The 20,592-nt window shown below is 40.7% G+C and overlaps 2 long non-coding RNA genes across 4 annotated transcripts in view; one reads left to right on the top strand and one right to left on the bottom strand.

Moving 5' to 3' along the window:
• The first annotated feature begins 1,146 nt into the window (after nucleotides 1–1,146).
• On the top strand, nucleotides 1,147–18,457 carry LOC140603636 (uncharacterized). 2 transcript variants are annotated; one of them, XR_012006551.1, is made up of 4 exons: nucleotides 1,147–1,246; nucleotides 15,911–16,082; nucleotides 16,519–16,732; nucleotides 17,699–18,457. It is a non-coding gene; the product is annotated as an uncharacterized lncRNA (long non-coding RNA). The 2 variants fall into 2 exon arrangements; XR_012006550.1 differs by having other exon boundaries at nucleotides 1,151–1,246; nucleotides 16,524–16,732.
• Nucleotides 14,817–20,592, bottom strand: part of LOC140603637 (uncharacterized) — a 13,601-nt gene continuing 7,825 nt past the window's right edge. For both annotated transcript variants that reach the window (XR_012006553.1, XR_012006552.1), the window contains exon 2: nucleotides 14,817–18,243. This is a non-coding gene — a long non-coding RNA (uncharacterized lncRNA). The remainder of the gene's footprint in view (nucleotides 18,244–20,592) is intronic.

Below are 20,592 nucleotides of genomic sequence, written 5' to 3'. Positions count from 1 at the left end.
GCACTGACATGCTACGACATAGATGAATCTTGAAAACATTTTGCTAAGTGAAAAAAGCCAAACACAAAAGATCACATATCTTATGACTCCATTTGCATGAAAATTTAGAAGGGACAAATCCAAAGAGCCAGGAAGCAGATTCGTGTTGCCAGGCCTGGGCAAGGGGAAATGGAGAGTGACTGCTTAATGAGTGCAGGGTTTCCCTGGGGCATCAGGAAAATCTTCTGGAATTTGATAGGGGTGATGATTGCACCCCATTGTGAACATACTAAGAGCTACTAAATTGTATGCTTTTTAAAAAATGGTTAAAATGGTGAATTTATGTGATGTGATTTTTTACCACAACTTGAAGAAAAGAGAAACAAAAACAAAACGAAAAAACCTTGCTAAGGTTGTACAATAGCAAATAAGTCTCAGAAATGGAATGGCAAATGAATTTGCACAGTGCTGGAAGTCTAAGTCCTGCAACCATTGCAGAAGGCAACCCACTAGGTTCAAGCCATAGGAGGCAGGCAATACCCCGACAGAGAGACAAAGCTTCTACTGCACTCAGCTGACAAGGCTGTGAGGCTGACTGAGCCGTATCAGGGGCAACACACAAGCACGCTAATATAAGCAAGCAAGTATACCCCCCTGGAGAAAGAGACAGAGCTGATCAAAGTACACCTGGCATCGGATGTTACAGTGAAAACAGACCTTGAAAATATTCTCATTTTAGAGACTTTAAAATCTGTTTCAGAAATTTCAGGAAAGTTACGACGTGCTTCAGGGAACATAGCTGGTTAGTGGAAGGACCTAGTGCCAGGGAACCAAAGCGTCCTGCCTCTTTCTACCACAGGATCTTCCTAGTCAGAGCAATTTCATAAACATCTTTCAGAATAGTTGTAACGCGAGTGTTTGTTATGCCAGGGACGACTGTATTCCCCCTACACATCCCCTCAAATATATGTACAAAGAGAAACCTGCTAGCTATCCTTTTAAAATAGCTCCTATCTTTGTGTTCTAAACCTTGGTTTATGTCACACCCAAGTTAGAGAGCTGGCTTATCTGAGACTGCCCCCCTAACTCGCCCAGAAATCAGTCACCAAACCTGCCAGTGCTCACTTTGGAACAGGGAGTGAATCCGGACGCTCCTCTGTTCTCATCACAATTCTCTGACCTTTGACTTGGACTATTTCAAACACCTCCTAACTGCCCAGACTTACCCATGGCTGCATCCCACACTGACTCAAGAGGCACATGAACTGTAAGTGGAAACTTGGGGAGTTCCAAACCCTATGACATTTGCTGTAGGTGGGATGGAATCTGGTGTAGTAGTGTTCTCCTCCTTGGACCTGGTTCCCGATTTAACAGTGACCATGAAACTAAGCTGTAAATACATTTAAAAGACTCTGACCTCAATAGTGGCAATGGAGACAAAGTCTTGGTAATTGATTCCTTCAGATGCACAGAGAGAGCAATCTTGACTTAGTGGTACAAACACCGGATTCTCAGGTTTCCTTAGCAACCTGCCGTCCTGCCCTCGGTGACAAATTGGCAGCTCCAATTTCCTTCTAGCTCTAAAAATTCTCATTCTATGAATATCTGTGGTTTTAGAGAGCCTACCAAAGGGGAGTGGTGCAAAAGTAAAACTATTAAACTTGACTATTAAACTTGGACTATTAAAATAGAAGCAGGGACACAGATGGCTGGTTCAGAGGTAATCTGCTGGAATTCAGGGAAACAGCAGGCTGTTTCTCCCATGGACAGAATATGGTACCAGGAGAGTCCAATGGCAATTCTAAATTCGCACAAGTTTGAGTTATGCTCCAGCCCACTCTGTTAACTAAGGAAAAGTACAAATGATTGAAAGCTTTCTTTTTTAAATGGCTACAAACTATGAATTTCAGGAATTCCATGGTCATATTCCAGAGAAAATGTCATTATCCAGAACTATTCTCTGCCAATGCATGACAAGCTATTACTGTATTGTACCATTAGAAACACCAGTGCTAAGTCTAGATGTTCAGATGTTCAGACTTGAGGCTGAGGTTCATGTTTGATCTGAGCCTACAGCATCTGGAAGGACAGGGAGAGAAATAGGAAAACCATCAAATGGGGCCTGAACTTCCCCGGACCTGCAATGTCACAGGTTGTCCTTCTCACAGGAACACAGTGCACACAGTAGGCTGCAACCAATGTTCTTGAGCAAGATAAACTAAGGGTGGCTGTTCTCTTTACTATAAAATATATGTGGCTTCAGACCCAGGGAATTTATATAACATCCACCAATCCTTTGCTTAGAGTCCCTTTTGTTTACTGTTCCTGTGAGTTTCTCTCTCTCTCTCTCTCTCTCTTTGAGTTTTGTTTTTGATTCAAATAACTCCATGAAGAGTTTGGGAAAAACTTATCCATATATATCACAAAGAAGCCAAAAAGACAGTCAGAGATCTCACCAGGAGCCCTGGGGAGTGACAAACCAGGTCAGGACATCTTCCTCTGCTGGTGGCCAAGTCTTGCCTGCAGAAGCCTGGCCACCCACAACATTCTCCAGGTCCTCCAGGGGCCCAAGGAGAGCAAGTCACCAAGTTCTGGACAGAAGCAGCAGCAAAGAGCTAACAAAATTCCACTTTTGCTGCCCAATGAAAGCTAGGTTAGGGAGTATAGCTCAGGGCCATTACCCAAACAGGTCTGTTAAGGTCTGTTAAGGTCCAAGGTCAGCCTCCACCCAGGGTAAGGTGGAGTCTGCAAAGAAAATACACTTGCAGACTGGCAGGTGGCAACCTCTGGCTGGCTCAGAAGGAAAATGAAGGACAAGAACAAAAGCTTACAGTGGAATATTACTCAGCCATCAAAAAGAAAGAAACCTTGTCATTTGCAATGATGTGGGTGGAACTAGAGTGTATGATGCTAAGTGACAAATATCATATGACTTCATTCATATGTGGAATTTAAGAAGCAGAACTGATGAACATAGGGGAAGGGAAAGAAAAAGTAAAATAAAAACAGAGGGAGGGATGCCTAGGTGGCTCAGCAGTTGAGCGTCTGCCTTTGGCTCAGAGTGTGATCCTGGAGTCCCGGGATCAAGTCCCACATCAGGCTCCCTGCATGGAGCCTGCTTCTCCCTCTGCCTGTGACTTTCCCTCTCTCTGTGTGTGTCTTTCATAAATAAATAAAATCTTAAAAACAAACAAACAGAGAGGGAGGCAAACCATAAGAGACTCTTAACTATGGGAAACAAACTGAGGGTCACTAGAGGGGAGTAGGGTAGGGGGATGGGGTAACTGGGTGATGGGCATTAAGGAAGGCACGTGATGGAATGAGCACTGCTATATACAACTGATGAATCACTCAATTGTACCCCTGAAACTAAGAATACACCATATATTAACTAACTTGAATTTAAATAAAATCTAAAAAAGAAAAAGAAGGAAGAAGAAGAGAAGGAGGAGGAGGAGAAGGAGAAGAAGAACAAGAACAAGAACAAGAAGAAGAACAAGAAGAGGAAGAAATGCTACTCATTTTTCCTGAGGAGCTGTGGGAGATCACTCTGCCCAATCAACAAACCAGACCAATGACTGTGAGCCAGCGCCCAAAGTCTATGACCACCTATGACCACAGAGGAAGCTGTGCGGTAGGAGGCTGGCTCTATCTATGGAGGGAAATCCTTCACAGCACCCCTAAAGCAAATGAATATTCATGATGCCTAGGAAACCTTATTAAACCTTGCCAGTTTAGGAAATAGGAATATCTCAAATATTGGTCCCCTGCCTGCCAAGCTTTGGGTGCTAGAGGGTGTTCACTCGTAAGATGTGCTCTGCCAAGGCCTTGAACCTGAAAGTCTGGTGGGCAGGGTGGAGTCTAGAGACAACAGGGGGCTCCCATGCCCGGGGCTCAGTGTGTGCTTTAGGACAGAGTGGCTGCCCCCTCCTTTGCTGCCAGTGTACTGTGGGAGCCTGGAGCCGCCCTCATTCTATTAAACACTGCTCAGATGTTCAAGGGACAGTGGTCATTTGCCCAGAGCCTCTGTTCCCTTTCCAGCTCCCTCTGAGAGAAGACCTGGCCTTGAACCTCTTCCCAGTTGGCTGGATGCTCTTCCCCCTCAGTCTGGTTCCTGCCAGCTCTTTTCTTGCCTAGTCTTCACCTCCCCCTGCCCCCGCATTGCCTGCATGCTTCTAGGATACCCACAAGACCTTGAGAACTATTGTCACTGCCATTCCTTTGTTCCCTCCTCCACCTCCTTGGATCAAATAGTGGCTTGAGTGTTGCTGGCACTCAACCCACAGAGGCAAAGAGAACTGGCAGGAAATGGGCAACCCTCTCTCAGTGGGCCTTTGCCCAGTGTGGCACAAGAGATCAATGTAAGAAACTGCCTGGATCCCGACGTTAGTGCCCCTCTCCCTCTGTACAGCCCCGCATCCTCTCATTTATACTCTTTCCCTCTTCTTTCTCTGATTTACCCCTTTTCTTCGTTCTGTCTTACTGGCTCCTTTCCTTCCTCTTCCTCTTTCTATCTCTGGGTGTTAGTTGGGGTTTTTTTTCCTGCCTTCCCTCCTCTTCACTTCTTCCAGTTTCTTAGCCTCTCCCACACAGAAGTGTAATTGGTTGCCTGGATTTGTACAACAGCCCCCTAAAAACCTCTCTGTGGATGAGGCCTCCACCTCTAATTCTTTCTTCACTTTAGACAGAGTGACTGCTTTAGGTCACTCTCTGATTCGAGACCCTGCACCAACTTCCCAGTGCCCACAGGCCGGAGTCCAAACTCCAATATGGCAGAAGGTGCCCTTGGTCACGTGCCTTTCTCCTATCCACTCAAGTGTTTATTGGTTTAGCAAACAAATCAATTCCATTATAGAGCACCTACCTTGAGCAGATACTGTATCAGGAGCTGAAGATAAGTTAAGTACAGAATAAACACAAAAATATTGACAAACGAAACCATGTAGGAGATTTGCTTCAGGAGTCAGTATAGACAAAACAAGCTATAGAGAACACAAGATTGACTATGAGGTGATATTTATTGAAGCTGGGTGATGGATGTGGGGCTTCATTGTGTTATTCACTCTATCTCAGTATAGGTTTGAAAATTTTGTGTTAAAAATACAATGGGTAAGAGATTGGCAAGTATCTTGGCATCCCTTTTCTCACGGTTCTCCATGGGCTTGATGTTTGGAATTCCCAAAGCAGCTTATCATAACGTTATTACAATTTGTTGTAATTTGTTGCTTAATTGTCTGCCTCTTCTACTAGGCTACAAGTTCTGTGTGCACAGGGGCATGTTTTTTGGCTCTCTCTCTACTTTTTACCCAGGGCCTAGCACACGCTAGACGCTCAGCAAATCTTCACAGAATGAATGAGGAGAATGAACTCTGTAGGCTCTAAGCAGAGCCCCTAGCACAAACCTGGCCTCCCTGCAGCGTCTGCCGGGCGGGGGGAGGGGGGGGGAATGGGTGAGGAAGAGGAGGAGCTATCTCGGCACTGGCTGGGCACCATGGTCACAATTTGTACTCTGGGCTACTAGCTTTGGGGCAGAACCCACTGAGAGTGGTGTCCTAGAAATTTTCTGGACAGAAAAATTTGAAGCTCCTTTTGTAAAGTCCAGATTAATTACCTGGTAATACTTTTTCTGACTTTTCAATTAATTATAAAGTGAGTCAAGATGACATTTAGTGCAAGTTTCTTCTCAATAATACAGCACTGGCATCTTGCCATACTTTAACACAGAGCACATAAGTACAAATTGTTTAAAATGACATGATTTATACTTAAGAGAAGTGTCCAGTGCAGGACAATTCCACCTGGTTGACATATATAGCTGGTCATATATCTGCCTCTCAGAGCAAGACCTTTCTTGAAGCAGCTACCCCATCTAGTCTTGCTATCTCCTGTTCAGTTTTTTAAATAGCATTAATCACTATCTGCAATCACACATGGTGTAGTTATTGGTGGTCTTAGAGTTTGAACAACCGATAAACAAGGGCTCTGTCTGGTTTTAACCAATGCTGGACACAAGGTAAGTACTCAGTGAATGAATGAATGAAACTGGCATTTTTTATGGAGCAGGGTTCCTCTGCATTAACGCAAGGAAGAATTGTTTGTTTCTTTGTTTGTTTGTTTGTTTGTTTGTTTTTAGAGAGGGAGAGAGACAGAAAGGGGCAAAGGTGGGCAGTGAGGGAGAGGGAGATAGAGAGATCATGACCTGAGCTGAAATCAAGAGTCAGATGCTCGGGATCCCTGGGTGGCGCAGCGGTTTGGCGCCTGCCTTTGGCCCAGGGCGCGATCCTGGAGACCTGGGATCGAATCCCACGTCGGGCTCCCGGTGCATGGAGCCTGCTTCTCCCTCTGCCTGTGTCTCTGCCTCTCTCTCTCTCTCTGTGTGACTATCACAAATAAATAAAAAAAAATTAAAAAAAAAAAAAAAAAAAAAAAAAAGAGTCAGATGCTCAACCGACTGGGCCACCCAGGCGCCCCAGAAGCAAACTTTTTAATACAGTCTTTTTGTCTCTGCATTCATGCAAGACTACAAAAGTGTTCTTTCAGTAAGTATACAAAGGTAATAACACATTTTAACAACATGAATGAAATGAGCAAAAGAAAGAGCTCTCTTAGCCCGTGATCTCCCTCTGCAACCCAAAGAAGTTCTGAGTAACATCAATGGCTTCAAATATAAAACGTTAGCAGCACAACCCCTTTTATCTTTTCAGTGGAGTACTTACGTAAATAAGTACTGTCTAACTAAGGAACAGTATGCAGTATTCACAGAAATGGAACCATTTTTACAAGCCTTTGGGAATTCTTCTGCAATAGCATTTTTAAGGATTACGTGTTGTTTTGCTGTATGGATTTCCTTATTACTGGGCACTGAAGTTAATCAAATGTTTCACTATTTTACGCGCTGTTGCTATTAAAATGTTTGTGTTAATAGTTACATCTTTGTGCTAGATAATTACTTCTATGGAAGAAATTCCTTGTAACCAACTTGTTCAATTGAAGGATATAAATATTATCAAAGCTTTTGCTAGCTTTCCTTATTTCCAAGTTCTTGATCTGTGAAGCTAAGTAGGTCCCTAATTCCATCCTAAAACTAGAGTCCTGCCCTATGTCCCTATCAATGGGTGGAAGCTTGGCCCTCATATTTAGGCCTCCCGGACGGCTCTGTATGTCACAGGTATGCCTGTCTATCTGGCTCTCTCTCATGGCTCCTTTCCAGATTCTCTGCTCCACTGCTCTGTCTTCTAGAACAGGACACTTTTCTGTACCCTATTAGACATTGCCAGACCCCTTGCACAGGGTCACCCCTGCCCTAGTCAGGTGCTGTCTTCCCCTACTGCCCTCTCTTGTGCGTAAACACACAACAGTGCTAAGCCGTGACAACTACTACAGTGTCTTGGCTCTTATGGCACATTTCTGGTTATCTCTACAATTACGTATTACTGCTTCCTTGGTCATGTACTCTTAAATGTAACTCTCGATTATAACTTTGTTCCTTTAATAGAACATGATCATCTTTATGATGACCAACTCTGTGGCATGGGTTCTAGGATGCCTTGTGGAAAAACTGCATGACAATTACTAACAACACCTTAAAAGACTAGTGATTCTAATTATCCTAATCATAAAAGAATGATATTTAACCCGCTTTAAAAAATTTTTTTACTATGGTAAAATACACATAACATAACTTTACCATTTTAACCATTTTTAGGTGTACGATTCAGCGGCATGTGAGTACATTCACAGTGTTACATAACCATCACCACCACCTATTTCCAAAACTCTTGCGCCACCCCAAACAGCAACTCTATAACCATTAAGCAATAACTTCACATTCCCCTCTCCCAGTCCTGGCAACTCCTATTCTACTTTTCTGTCTTTGTGAACTTGTCTACTTTTGACATCTCATGTAAGCGGAATCAGAAGTGTTTGTCTTTTTGTGTCTGGCTTATTGCACTTAGCACTAATATTTTCAAGGCTCATCCATGTATCAGAATTTCGTTCCTTGTTATGGCTGAATTATATTCTGTCACATGTGTATACTGAAGTTTGTTTATCCAGTCATCTGTTGATGGACACTTAGGTTGTCTCCACAATTTGACTATTGTGACTAATGCTGGTGTTACTAAATGGCTAACAACTCTAATTACCCTAATTGGAAAACAATGGTATATAACCTGTTTTTGTGTTCCACCTCTGTTCCAAACAGTATATATATATATATATATATATATATATATATATATATATATATATCAGTGCTTTAAACGTATAACAAACTAGTTTAATTTCATGTTCACCTTGGTCCAGGAATTATTTGAGGAAGTTACAAAATACAAAAGAATCAAAACAGGTAAAGAGGGGGAAGATGAAAAGAAAACTAAGGATGGTATTATAAAATGAAGCTAGTGGTAACATACATAAAAATGCACAGTATAGCAGAAGTTCTGGCAAAGTAGATAGGCTACAATTTCTCAGCTTCCTACTGACCAAAGAGAGAAAGAATTACTCATAAGAATCACAGGGTCTATAAAATAAATAAATAAACACTGCGAGTTGCTCTGGAAAAAGAAGCCTAGATGTTCCCACTATTGAATCACAAGAGAATCGGTGATTTGATACAGTAGAGTGTGTCTTCGTTGACTTCCTTAGTAAATACAAACTGAGTTTCACATAGCTGTTTCTTAGCGAGCTACTCTAAAGTAGAACATTAATAACAACAAAACAATAACAAAGGGAGGAGGTAAATGAAAGCTATCCAGATACTCAGTTCTCTGCTCCAGGAATGAAATGTGGGTCTTAACAGGAATTGATGAACTGTGTACTCTCAAGGAATGATGTCTTAATTATGATTTCTTATAACTACATTTTTTATTGAGTTGAATAGCAGAAAACTTTAGGTTATAATTTCTGAGAAGAATCTAGAAGCTCTTTGCCCATGCTATTGATGAGGGGAAAATTGATTTACTGAATAATTTTCTAAGCAGAATATAGTCCTGGCAACCCTTTATTTAAAATTAGAAGGCCTAGGGATGCCTGGGTGATTCAGCGGTTGGGTGGCTGCCTCCAGCTCAGGCTGTGATCCCGGGATCTGGGATCGAGTCCTGCATCGGGCTCCTATGAAGAGTCTGCTTCTCCCTCTACCTGTGTCTCTGCCTCTCTGTCTCTGTGTGTCTCACATGACCTAGACATTTCACTCTTATGTATTTACCCAAAATAATTAAAACATGTTCACAAAAGGACTTACATAATGTTCGTAACAGCAACTAGGCTTTTTCCAGTTTTTCATAATAATAAAAAACTAGGCGTCCATCAATAGGAGAATGGATAAACACACCGTGGTTTACCTATATAATAATAAGGAAATAAAATAAATAAAAAAGAAAGAACAATTTATACAAGCAACATTATGCTGACAAAAATTTGGTAGATGAGGAAATCACGTGAAAACTTAAAAGTGTGCCGTCGAGTCAGAGTGAGGATGCTTGTCTAATTCCAGGGCCCCGGTTAAGTGGCCTCAGTTTTGTCCTGCAGAAAACAGAACTAATATCCCACAGTTGTGAGAATTACTTAAAGATGGATGTGACTTTATTTTGTATTTAAAAATTTTACATACCAGTTATCTGTATGTGTCATTCTGTAATTTGCTTCCATTCATTTAACCCATTTGAAAGTACTTGGTAAAGATCAGCACAGAATAAATATTATTAGTCAAAATAAGATATCAGATGGCAGGAGGGGAGAAAAGAGAAATATAGCTCAAGGAAGACATCATATAATAAATTTATTATGTTTTGTTGCCAAAAATATCATGCCGAATGAAAGAAGCCTTACCAAAGAGTGCACACTATGATTTCATTTATGTGAAATTCTAGAACAGATGGATATATCCATCCACAGTGGATAAAATCAGAGCAGCAGTTACCTCTGATGGGTTGGGGGTAGGGATTGATTGAGACAGGAAAGGGAAAGTGGAATGATGTGCTATGTTTTACAGGAGTTTAAAAGGGACGAAACTCATCAAATTGTACTCTTACTTTTTTACATCCCTTTGTATATAAAATTTACCTCAAAAGAAAGAAAACTGAGAAGCCTGGGTGGCTCAGCGGTTTCTTTTTTTTTTCTTTTTTTATAATAAATTTATTTTTTATTGGTGTTCAATTTACCAACATACAGAATAACACCCAGTGCTCATCCCATCAAGTGCCCCCCCAGTGCCCGTCACCCATTCACCCCCACCCCCCGCCCTCCTCCCCTTCCACCACCCCTAGTTCGTTTCCCAGAGTTAGGAGTCTTTATGTTCTGTCTCCCTTTCTGATATTTCCCACACATTTCTTCTCCCTTCCCTTATATTCCCTTTCACTATTATTTATATTCCCCACATGAATGAGAACATATAATGTTTGTCCTTCTCCGACTGACTTACTTCACTCAGCATAATACCCTCCAGTTCCATCCACGTTGAAGCAAATGGTGGGTATTTGTCATTTCTAATGCCTGAGTAACATCCCATTGTATACATAGACCACACCTTTATCCATTCATCTTTCGATGGACACTGAGGCTCCTTCCACAGTTTGGCTCAGCGGTTTAGCGCCACCTTGGGCCCAGGGCGTGATCCTGGAGTCCCGAGGATAGAGTTCCATGTCGGGCTCCCTGCGTGGGGTCTGCTTCTCCCTTTGCCTGTGTCTCTGCCTCTGTGTGTGTGTGTCTCTCATGAATAAATAAATAAAATCTTTAAAAACAGAAAACTAACTATAAAGAAACATTGAACTCTTATTAATGAGTGCATTTAGATGGAAGTGTACTGATGTCCACAACTTAATTTTAAAATTCATTAATCATGAGTGTATGACACAAGACAAAGTAAAAAATGTTAATGGTAGAATCTCTGTGGGGATATACAATTATGTCCTGTAAAATTCTTTCAAGTTTCCTGTATGCTTGGAAACCTTTGTATTCTAAAAACTCCAAAAGAAATTGGAGATTTTAACCCAGATTTTTGCCTAAAGTTATGACCATTCCATTTCTGCAGAGAAATGGACCTAAGGAAAAAAATAGTTTAACAATAAACATGTTTAAAGTTCCTAAAAGAGACCTAGATATCCCTGAAGTTTCCATTATTAACCTAGGATGTGTTTTTTAATTGTTTATTTACAGTATCCGTCAATAGTTTGGAAAAATTCTAATGAGGTAAATCCTAACATCAGCTTGACATGTTCAACTCAGGACATTACTCTTGCAGTTTTAAGTAAAATCCACCAGGTGGCAGAGGAAAGGAATCACAGAAAACATGTACATTTCCTAATTTAAATGAATAGTGGCAAACATCCTATTACTTCTGTTAATAGAAAAGATCTGCAGACTTTTAACATGAAGTTCACTAGACAGAACATAGAAGTTAATGTGCGATTTAAATCTGAATGCCAATCTCTGCCTGAGGATATTTGTTTATACTATAAAAAAAAAAAAGGTGCTTTTTCTTATTTGCCAAACTTGTTTGCACAATTGCCTTCTTATAGGAGACTGACTATGTAGTTATCCACTCTCACTGCTCACGTGATGCAGCAGGTGCACCATCACTCCCATTCGGCTTACAGTGGTCCGAGCCTCCCCACTCCCACCAGAGCCCAGAGCCATTAAGCTTCTCAGTGCATCACCACTATTAACAGATTTTTATTTTTTTTATTTTTTTTTAATTTTTATTTATTTATGATAGTCACAGAGAGAGAGAGAGGCGCAGAGACACAGGCAGAGGGAGAAGCAGGCTCCATGCACCGGGAGCCCGATGTGGGACTCGATCCCGGGTCTCCGGGATCGCGCCCTGGGCCAAAGGCAGGCGCCAAACCGCTGCGCCACCCAGGGATCCCTATTAACAGATTTTTAAAATTCAATTTGTTTAAAATTAATTTGTTTAAGTTAAAAAAGCCCACAAGACAATTCATCTATTTCTCCCACTTCCAACCCTTCCCCACCCCCGCCTTGAGCAACCACCAATCTGTTCTCTGTATCTATGAGCTTGGATATTTTTTTTCTAGATTCCATGTATAAGTACAGTATTTGTCTCTTTCTGTCTAATTTATTTCGCTTAGCATAATACCCTCAAGATTCACCCATTTTGGGGATCCCTGGGTGGTTCAGTGGTTTAGCACCTGCCTTCGGCTCAGGACATGATCCTGGAGTCCTGGGATCGAGTCCCACATTGAGCTCCCTGCATGGAGCCTGCTTCTCTCTCTACCTGTGTCTCTGCCTCTGTGTGTGTGTGTGTGTGTGTGTGTGTGTCATGAATAAATAAAATCTTAAAAAAAAAAGATTCGCCCATTTTGTCACAAATGGCAATATCTTATTCTTTATTATGGTGGGGTAATATCCCATGGTATATATATACCACATCTGTATTCATTCATCCATCCATTGATGGCTATTTAGGTTATTTCCATATCTTGGCTTTTGTAAATAATGCTACAATGGGGCAGCCCGGGGGGCTCAGCGGTTTAGCGCCACCTTCAGCCCAGGGTGTGATCCTGGAGACCAGGGATCCAGTCCCACGTCAGGCTCCCTGCATGGAGCCTCCTTCTCCCTCTGCCTGTGTCTCTGCCTCTCTCTCTTTCTCTGTGTCTCTCAAGAATAAATAAAATCTTTAAAAAATAATAATAATAATGCTGCAATGAACATGAGTATGCACGTATCTTTTCATATCAATGTTTTTTTCTTCAATAAATACCCAGAAGTGGAATTGCTGAATCATATGGTAGTTCTATTTTTAATTTTTTGAGGAATCTCCATACTACTTCCCATAGTGTATGGTTTCAGAGCTTGTGTTCAAGTCTTTAATCCATTTTGAGTTAATTTTTGTATATAGCATAAGATGGTGGTCAATTTTCATTCTTTTGCACATTGCTGTCCAGCTTTCACAGTACCATTTATTGAAGAGACTGCCTTTCCCCCACTGTACATTCTTGACTCCTTTGTCATAAATTAAAGTCGACTGTAAAGGGCAGCCCCGGTGGCAGAGCAGTTTGGCGCCGCCTTCTGCCCGGGGTGTGATCCTGGAACCCTGAGATCAAGTCCCGCGTCGGGCTCCCTGCATGGAGCCTGCTTCTCCCTCTGCCTGTGTCTCTGCCTCTCTCTCTCTCTCTCTCTCTCTCTGTGTGTCTCTCATGAATAAGTAAATAAAATCGTTTTAAAAATAAATAAAATAAAAAATAAAGCGACTGTAAATATGTGGATTTATTTCTAGGCTATTTCCTTCCATGATCTCTGTGTCTGTTTTTATGCCCATACCACGGTGTTTTAACTCCTATAGCTTTGTAATATAGTTTGAAATCAGGGAGCATGATGCCCCCAGCTTTGCTCTTCTTTCTCAAGATTGCTTTGGCTATTCGGGGGTCTTTGCTAATTCCCTACAAACTTTAGGACTGTTCTATTTCTAAATTCCTCACCACTGTTAACAGATCTCTTAAATACTACTCTTGTTGCTTTAAGGAAATGCTTTACTTGCTGTAATGACAAATTCAAAGTAGCGGAAATAAATGGCGGAAAAAAAAAACGAAAAATTATTCCCTACAATGTAATTACAAAGAGGCTAATAAGTAAGTAGATGAGACATTTTGAGTTATTCATAGAAATCAACATGTTTTCTAGATACGATCAACCTCCTGATTATCTCATTTGAGCAGGCCTTGATTTGACTTCTATAATTTTCCAGAGGGATTCCTAATTAGTCCTCATGCTGAATTAAGGCAGTCCCTCTACATTTCCCTTCTCTGACACATACTTTGGGATGTCAATGAAGCAGGAATGATGTAAGAAAGTTTCAACCATTGTCAAGCTTATTTTTTTGTGTGGGAGGAGAAAAAAGATGAATAAAAAAACAAAAATCAGATTTGTGGAGTGAGAATTCCTTTGAGCAAATAGATTGATCATATTTTTAGATGATGGAAAATGACTGTCCATTGGCAATTCTGCAGGTATGTCACGCTACCAGAGCATTCACGAGATTTTCAGTATAAAGGAGTTAGTGACATGGCATGGCACATGTTCAGCGAGAAGATGGTGAACATCCGTCAACTGCTCTCAGAAATTACACTGATATCACCAAAAACCCTGCTATGATATCAAAATCCTCTGGCTCATTTTGTTTTGCTGAAAAATGCATTGCTTGGCAATTTTTTTTAAGCTGACAAACATCATCTTAGGAGAGCAGAAGGTGAGAACTAGCACACAGTTTCAGAGCTTCTGGTTAGTCTCGGTTGGACTCGTCTAGCGAGTCGACTCATCCCTTTCCTAACGAGGCAGCAACCAGATGTATTGGTAGTACTTAGGATCACACCCTGCTGTAAATGCTTATTCAGCCACATTTCCAATATTTTGGAATTGCTACTTTCATTCCCATTTTAATACACATTTATGACCTAGTTTTTTTTAACTCTGCCACTTTTTTTATTACAATTCAGGCTAAACATTTATGAGAAAAAGAAAAATCAACAATGTTGTGCCAGCTGAAAAAAACACCCTAATTACAATAATGATAAAACAGCAAAAGGGAGTTTGTCTGACAATTAAAGAACTCAGGATCATCATGTTATAGCAAATTTTATGAATAGTGCATTTTATTGAATAGTAAGAAAAACAAGGACTAGTATATATATATATACTATATATATATATGCTTCTTCAAAAACTTTTGACCTCAGAATAGGAAAAATCCTCTTCCTATTTCTCTCAATTTCTTTCTCTTTTCCTCATATTAAATTTCCTCTAAACTAAAAAAGTTCTTTTTAAAAAAGCCAATTTTCAACTTAGTTGTAATTAGGTTTTAATCAATACAATTGTTTTTAACATTTATCACTGTCTTTCTCTCCAGTTAATTGGATTATCTTATAAGCCAGTCAACTACTTGCAATCAACATCAAATATCAGGCAAAATATTGGCTTCTATTGGGTGCCACAGAGGTATTACTATCCCTGGGGAAAATGTAGACACAGAGATTCAATCAAGTAGCATGAGTGGCCTTAAAGAAGTCACATTTCTTGAACTGAGTGATTGGCGATCCAGACTTGAAGGCTAGTCGACTAGACTTTGAGGCTAATGGGACAAGGCTTCCGGTCCAAGCCTCTGGTGGGCCAGATAATAATATGCTATCCTGGGGCCACAGATTCTAGTGAGCTAAACGTCTTACCTGTGTAAGCCGTAGGTCAAAATATAGATCAGACACAAGAAGGATCTTGCGTATCTACCCATCCCCACCGACAGAAAGATAGCTAAAAGCATAAGCCCTGCTGAGACCAATCGGTAGTGAAATTAAATACTGAGATTGACACGTACACACACATACACCTTGGAAATGTTAACTATGCTGAGTATGCTTGAAGTATCCTGACCACCATGTTGGATGAACCTACACATCATATTGCATTTGTCCCAAATGACACATCATTTGTTTATTAAAGACCTCTTCGGGCAGCCTGGGTGGCTCAGTGGTTTGGTGCCGCCTTTGGTCCAGGGCGCGATCCTGGAGACCCGGGATCGAGTCCCACGTCGGGCTCCCTGCGTGGAGCCTGCTTCTCCCTCTGCCTGTGTCTCTGCCTCCCTCTCTCTCTCTGTATCTCTAATAAATAAATAAAATTAAAAAAAAATAAATAAAGACCTCCTTCTTTTATTTGTACTTCAAACTTCAGGCCACTAAAGATCTCCTTCAGGTTAACCAATTCACGTGTTTTGTTGACTTCCTGGAATTCTAAGAAAGAAAGAAAAAAGATAAAATATCAGCTAAATAAAGCTAACACTTGAGTAGTTGGGTACTTCAAGTCTACTTTGGAAATAAGAAGGATTTAAAATAGAAATGTCTCATGCATCAGAGGGTAGCAAAGTTACATTTTAAGAATCCAAATTGTTATCATAAAAGACATCTACTCCAAACCCCTTGTTTTTCAGAGTAAGAAACAAGAGCCGGAGATCATAAGAGCTCTCCCCATGCAACGCAGAAGAGCAGCAGGGCTTAGTCACGACAACAGAAAGATGCCTGCTGCCCACGTGAACCACTGTCAGCGTGATGCGGTTCAGACACACGAGGAGCTCTCCACACTGGATTTCATCCGTTCCCAGGGCAGTGTGGCGTGGGGGAGAGAAGGCAGGGTTTAGAATCAGATTTCAACTCTCAGTCCTGGCTCTTACGCTTACTAGCTCCCCACCTTCTAGCTGTGTGCCAGTGAGAAAACTAACCTCTTGGAGTCTGTTTCTTCATCAAAAAATGAGACATAATCGGAGTTTCAGGGAAGGTCTGATGTGAGGATGAGAGACACAGAGTAGGTGCCCCAATTATGGCTATTGTTACGGGTAGGAGGCTCAGAGCAACAATGAATTCAGTTTGATATGGGAAGACAATAGGAGGGATGTGGCTTTGGTCGGGCATGGCCTATGACTAATGGTCCCAAAATAACAAGTAAAGCTGCAGTGATTATCTGTCATTCTCCACCTCTGTCCCCACAGGCCTGTCACCTTACACTTTAAGATTAAACATTTATTTTTCGAATGTGGCCCAGTCTAGGGGTTGGATGCGTGATCGGGAAATACCGCAAAGCTATGCAGCCTGCAAGGGGACTGAATCGGAGGTCTGGGTTATCATCTGTAAGGTGTCCCACAGAAGTGAGCCAACCATAGCCACGAGGAACATGCAGTACAGGGAGTTCTCCTGGTTCCCACGGTCAACAGAGACCAAATGTCTGTCTCATTTGGACCCACGGGATTTTAATTTACGTAAGTAACAGAACGATGATACAGAAAGGTCAATTCAGGCTACAGGGATGAATTCTGATGGCCTGCTACCTGGCCCTGGGACGACTTAGGTTCCGGGAAATATTGGTGTCTGTCAGGGAGTCAGAAAAGGAGGGTGTTGGGGGGACAGATGTGAGACTGTGTTTTTACACAGAAGGTATAATTCTAGGTAGACTGTTATCTGCAGAGATTAGCTAGCCCTGGGAGGTGTAGTCTCTCTCCCTGTGGCTGGAAGGCCCCCCAGATATTAAAACATCGTAAGATACAGGGAATAAAAGCCAGAAGTTTCAAGCAAGTATTTCTTCCTTCTTGCTATTTTCTGCTCCTCCCTCAAACACTTCATGCTTTCCTATAGTATTATGAAATTACATTTTCATTTTCTATGTAAATAGTAAGCACCCTTGGTTTCAAATTTGCATATTTGGGGGTGATTTTTATTCTGCCTTTCATTAATAGAGCTCTGTTAAAAGACCATGAAGGGACACCTGGGTGACTCAGCGGTTGAGCGCCTGCCTTTGGCTCAGGGTGTGATCCTGGAGACCCAGGATCGAGTCCCACATCGGGCTCCTTGCATGGAGCCCGTTTCTCCCTCTGCCTATGTCTCTGCTCTCTGTGTGTGTCTCTTGTGAATAAATAAAAATAAATAAATAAATAAATAAATAAATAACCATGAAGTTCATGTTGAGTCATCAAGTCACAGAAGTTCAAGGACTAGAAGGGGTCTGGGAAGTCACTCAAACTGTCCCTTTGATTTTATACCTGGGGAGTCAGTCATTAAAAATTCTTCTGAGCCATAATGGCTTAACTACTATTAAAATCAAACATAGAATATAATTAAACATGTAGTTAAAAGCATTAATAACCAAACTTAGCCAAAAAGTGGTTAAATTTCAGAGTGCAACTAAATGCTTTTTTCTTGTCTTCTGTCCTCCAAACTCCAAACATTAGAAAAACATCTCTGCAGATCGGCAGAAGTCAGGAGAAATGAGAGAGTCATTTTCAGGACTCATTTCTGTGTATGGGATCAGTCTGCCATCCATCACCAGTGCAGTCAGCAGACTTCTGACAAAATCAGTGAACCATCAACTGGACTAAAAACGCTTTATGGTTAAAATCAAGGCAAAGGCCCTCACCCAAGAGACACCTGTACGAATTCATGTCTGGGGAAAAATGAAACACTCCATGCTTGATTTTTCTATTTTGTTTTGGTGTTTCCACCTGCTTCAGAGTACTAATGTAATAAAATGACAACGAGGATGGGCACATTAAATTTGGATACTCTCTTCTCCCCTAGCTCATTCAGCTACCTGATGGTCTAAAGATAAGGATGGTATGCAGAGAACTAGAAAAATGGAACGGTGGAACCCAAAGCATGTCCTTACCTGGAATGAAAAGTAGAAACTAATGCAGGGAGATGCCAAGGGTGCTAATAATACCTGGACTGATATTATGATACCTGGAAGCACTGAGCACCATGAAGACATACATACCACCTGGAAACAAACATGGTTAGGAAATTATTAGAAATACAAACCATTTTGTACATTTAGTTTCTGTTTTATCACAGTAAAACATGCACACAGTTGAAACATATGACTAGTCCTACAAGACTAGTTATGAAAAACAGTGGTTTCTTGCCTGCCAAATTCTCTCTTTTCAGCCACAGCTATGTACAATTCTTTTAGTCCGTTCTTTTGGTATTTATCTCTATACCTCTAAGTAACATTCCTTTTTTTTTTTTTTTTTTTTTTTTGGTGGGCAACAAAGCAAAGTTTATTGAGTGATAGTACAAAGCTCCCGAAGAAGAGGGAGGGGACCCGAGAGTGTCGCCCAGTAAGATTCTTATACTGACCCCTTGAAAGTTTTTCTCAGTTTTATGCATTATCTAGGGATTTCCAACCGTGGCAAGTGAGAACTTAGCTCTCTTTGAGTGCTCTTCCCGCCCTCCTTTGGCCCCATCACACATAGACTTCTCATTCCCCATCCTCCCAATTAAGTTATATTTGTAATTATAATTGTGGGTAGGTCCATATTTATATTATTATCACTATGTAAATCCTATTACAGCATGCTCTGTGATACTTAGGAGGACTCTTCACCTGGTATGCAGGGATCGTTCAGGCATATATTCACTCAACAAGGGTTTATGCAATGTCTATACCATACCAAACACTATGCTCAATGTTGGCTACACTAGGGTGGCAAAAAGAGCTATAGCACCTACTGCTGTGGTGTAGGCCAGTGAGCCCGGTGTCTGAAACCAGATTTTTCCACTTACTTGTCGAGTAATCTTGGGTAATTTAACTGTTTTTTACCTCAGTTACCTAAGGATCATCAAGAGGATTAAATGAATGAAAATGTGTCAAGTACAGTACTTGGTAGATAGTAGGCACTATGTAAGTGTCACATCTCATTGTTTTAGAAGTCAAATGGAAAGGAGAAATGTACATATGTACATATATATTCTGTAAACATATATACATATGTGTATATATATACTTATATGTTTATGTATATATGAATACAATCTATGTTTACAATAAACTGTGTACATGATAAGTGCTAAGAATGAGAAGTACAGGATGCTGCAAGAGCACTAAACCAGGGAAAATATTTGCTTACCTATTGACACTTTAAATATATTCAGTTTATTGTATGTCAGTTATACCTCATTAAAGCTGTTTTTCAAAAGTAAGTACCTGAAGGTTTTTCTGCATTCATTAACTGCCCTTAATGGAACCAATAACCTTGATGCTACCCATTTAAATACTGTTCTACACCCTACCCCCATTATAGTTTTTTTAAATCTTTTGCTATTAAATATTTTTTACTTTTACGAACATAGTAGATGGTATAGATTTTTTTCCCCTTAGAACTGCCTTTTGCATTTGTTTCTTTTCTTAAAAAAGTATTTAGTTGACACACAATGTTACATCAGTTTCAGATGGACAGCATAGTGATTTGACAAGTTTATACATTATGCTATACTCACCACAGGTGTAGCTACCATCTGTCACCATATCTTGCTATTACAATATTATTGACTATATTCCCTATGGTGTGCCTTTTATTCCCACAGCTTATTAATTCCATAAGTGGAAGCACATATCTCCCCTTCACCAATTTTGCACATCTTTCTGTTCCCCCTCCTCTCTGGCAACCATCAGTATATTTTGTATTTACAGGTATTTTTTGCTTTTTTCTTGTTTATTCCGTTGTTTTTGTTTTAGAGTCCACATATGAGTGAAATCATGTGGTATTTGTCTTTCTCAGTCTGACTTATTTCACTTAGCATAATATCCTCCAGGTCTGTCCATCTTGTCTCAAAAGGCATGATCTCATCTGCTTTCATGGCTGTGTAATATTCCTCTGTGTGTTTGTGTACCACGTTATCCTTATCCATTCATCTATCAATGGACACTGAGGTTGCTTCCATACCTTAGCTATTACAAATAATGCTACAATTAACACAGGAGTGTACATATCTTTCTGAATTAGTGTTTTTGTTTTCTTTGGGTATATACCCAATACAGGAATTATTGGATCATATAGTAGCTCTATTTTTAAGTTTTTGAGGAATCTTCACACTATTTTCCACAGTGGCTGTCCAGTTTACTTTCTCACCAACAGTGTACAAGGGCTCCTTTTTCTCCACACAGAGGAATCCTCATTTATTTATTTTTTTTAATATTTATTTTTCAGTAATCTCTACACCCAACGTGGCACTCAAACTTACAACCCCAAGATTGAGAGTCATATGCTCTCCTAACTGAGCCAGCCAGGTGCCCCCAGGGGAATCCTCATTCAGATGGGCGCTCAAGGAAGGAAGGTTTCTCTGAGAA

This window comes from Canis lupus, chromosome 14 (assembly GCF_048164855.1).
Source record: "Canis lupus baileyi chromosome 14, mCanLup2.hap1, whole genome shotgun sequence".
Lineage (NCBI taxonomy): Eukaryota > Metazoa > Chordata > Mammalia > Carnivora > Canidae > Canis > Canis lupus.
This window is presented reverse-complemented; position numbering and strand designations above follow the sequence as displayed.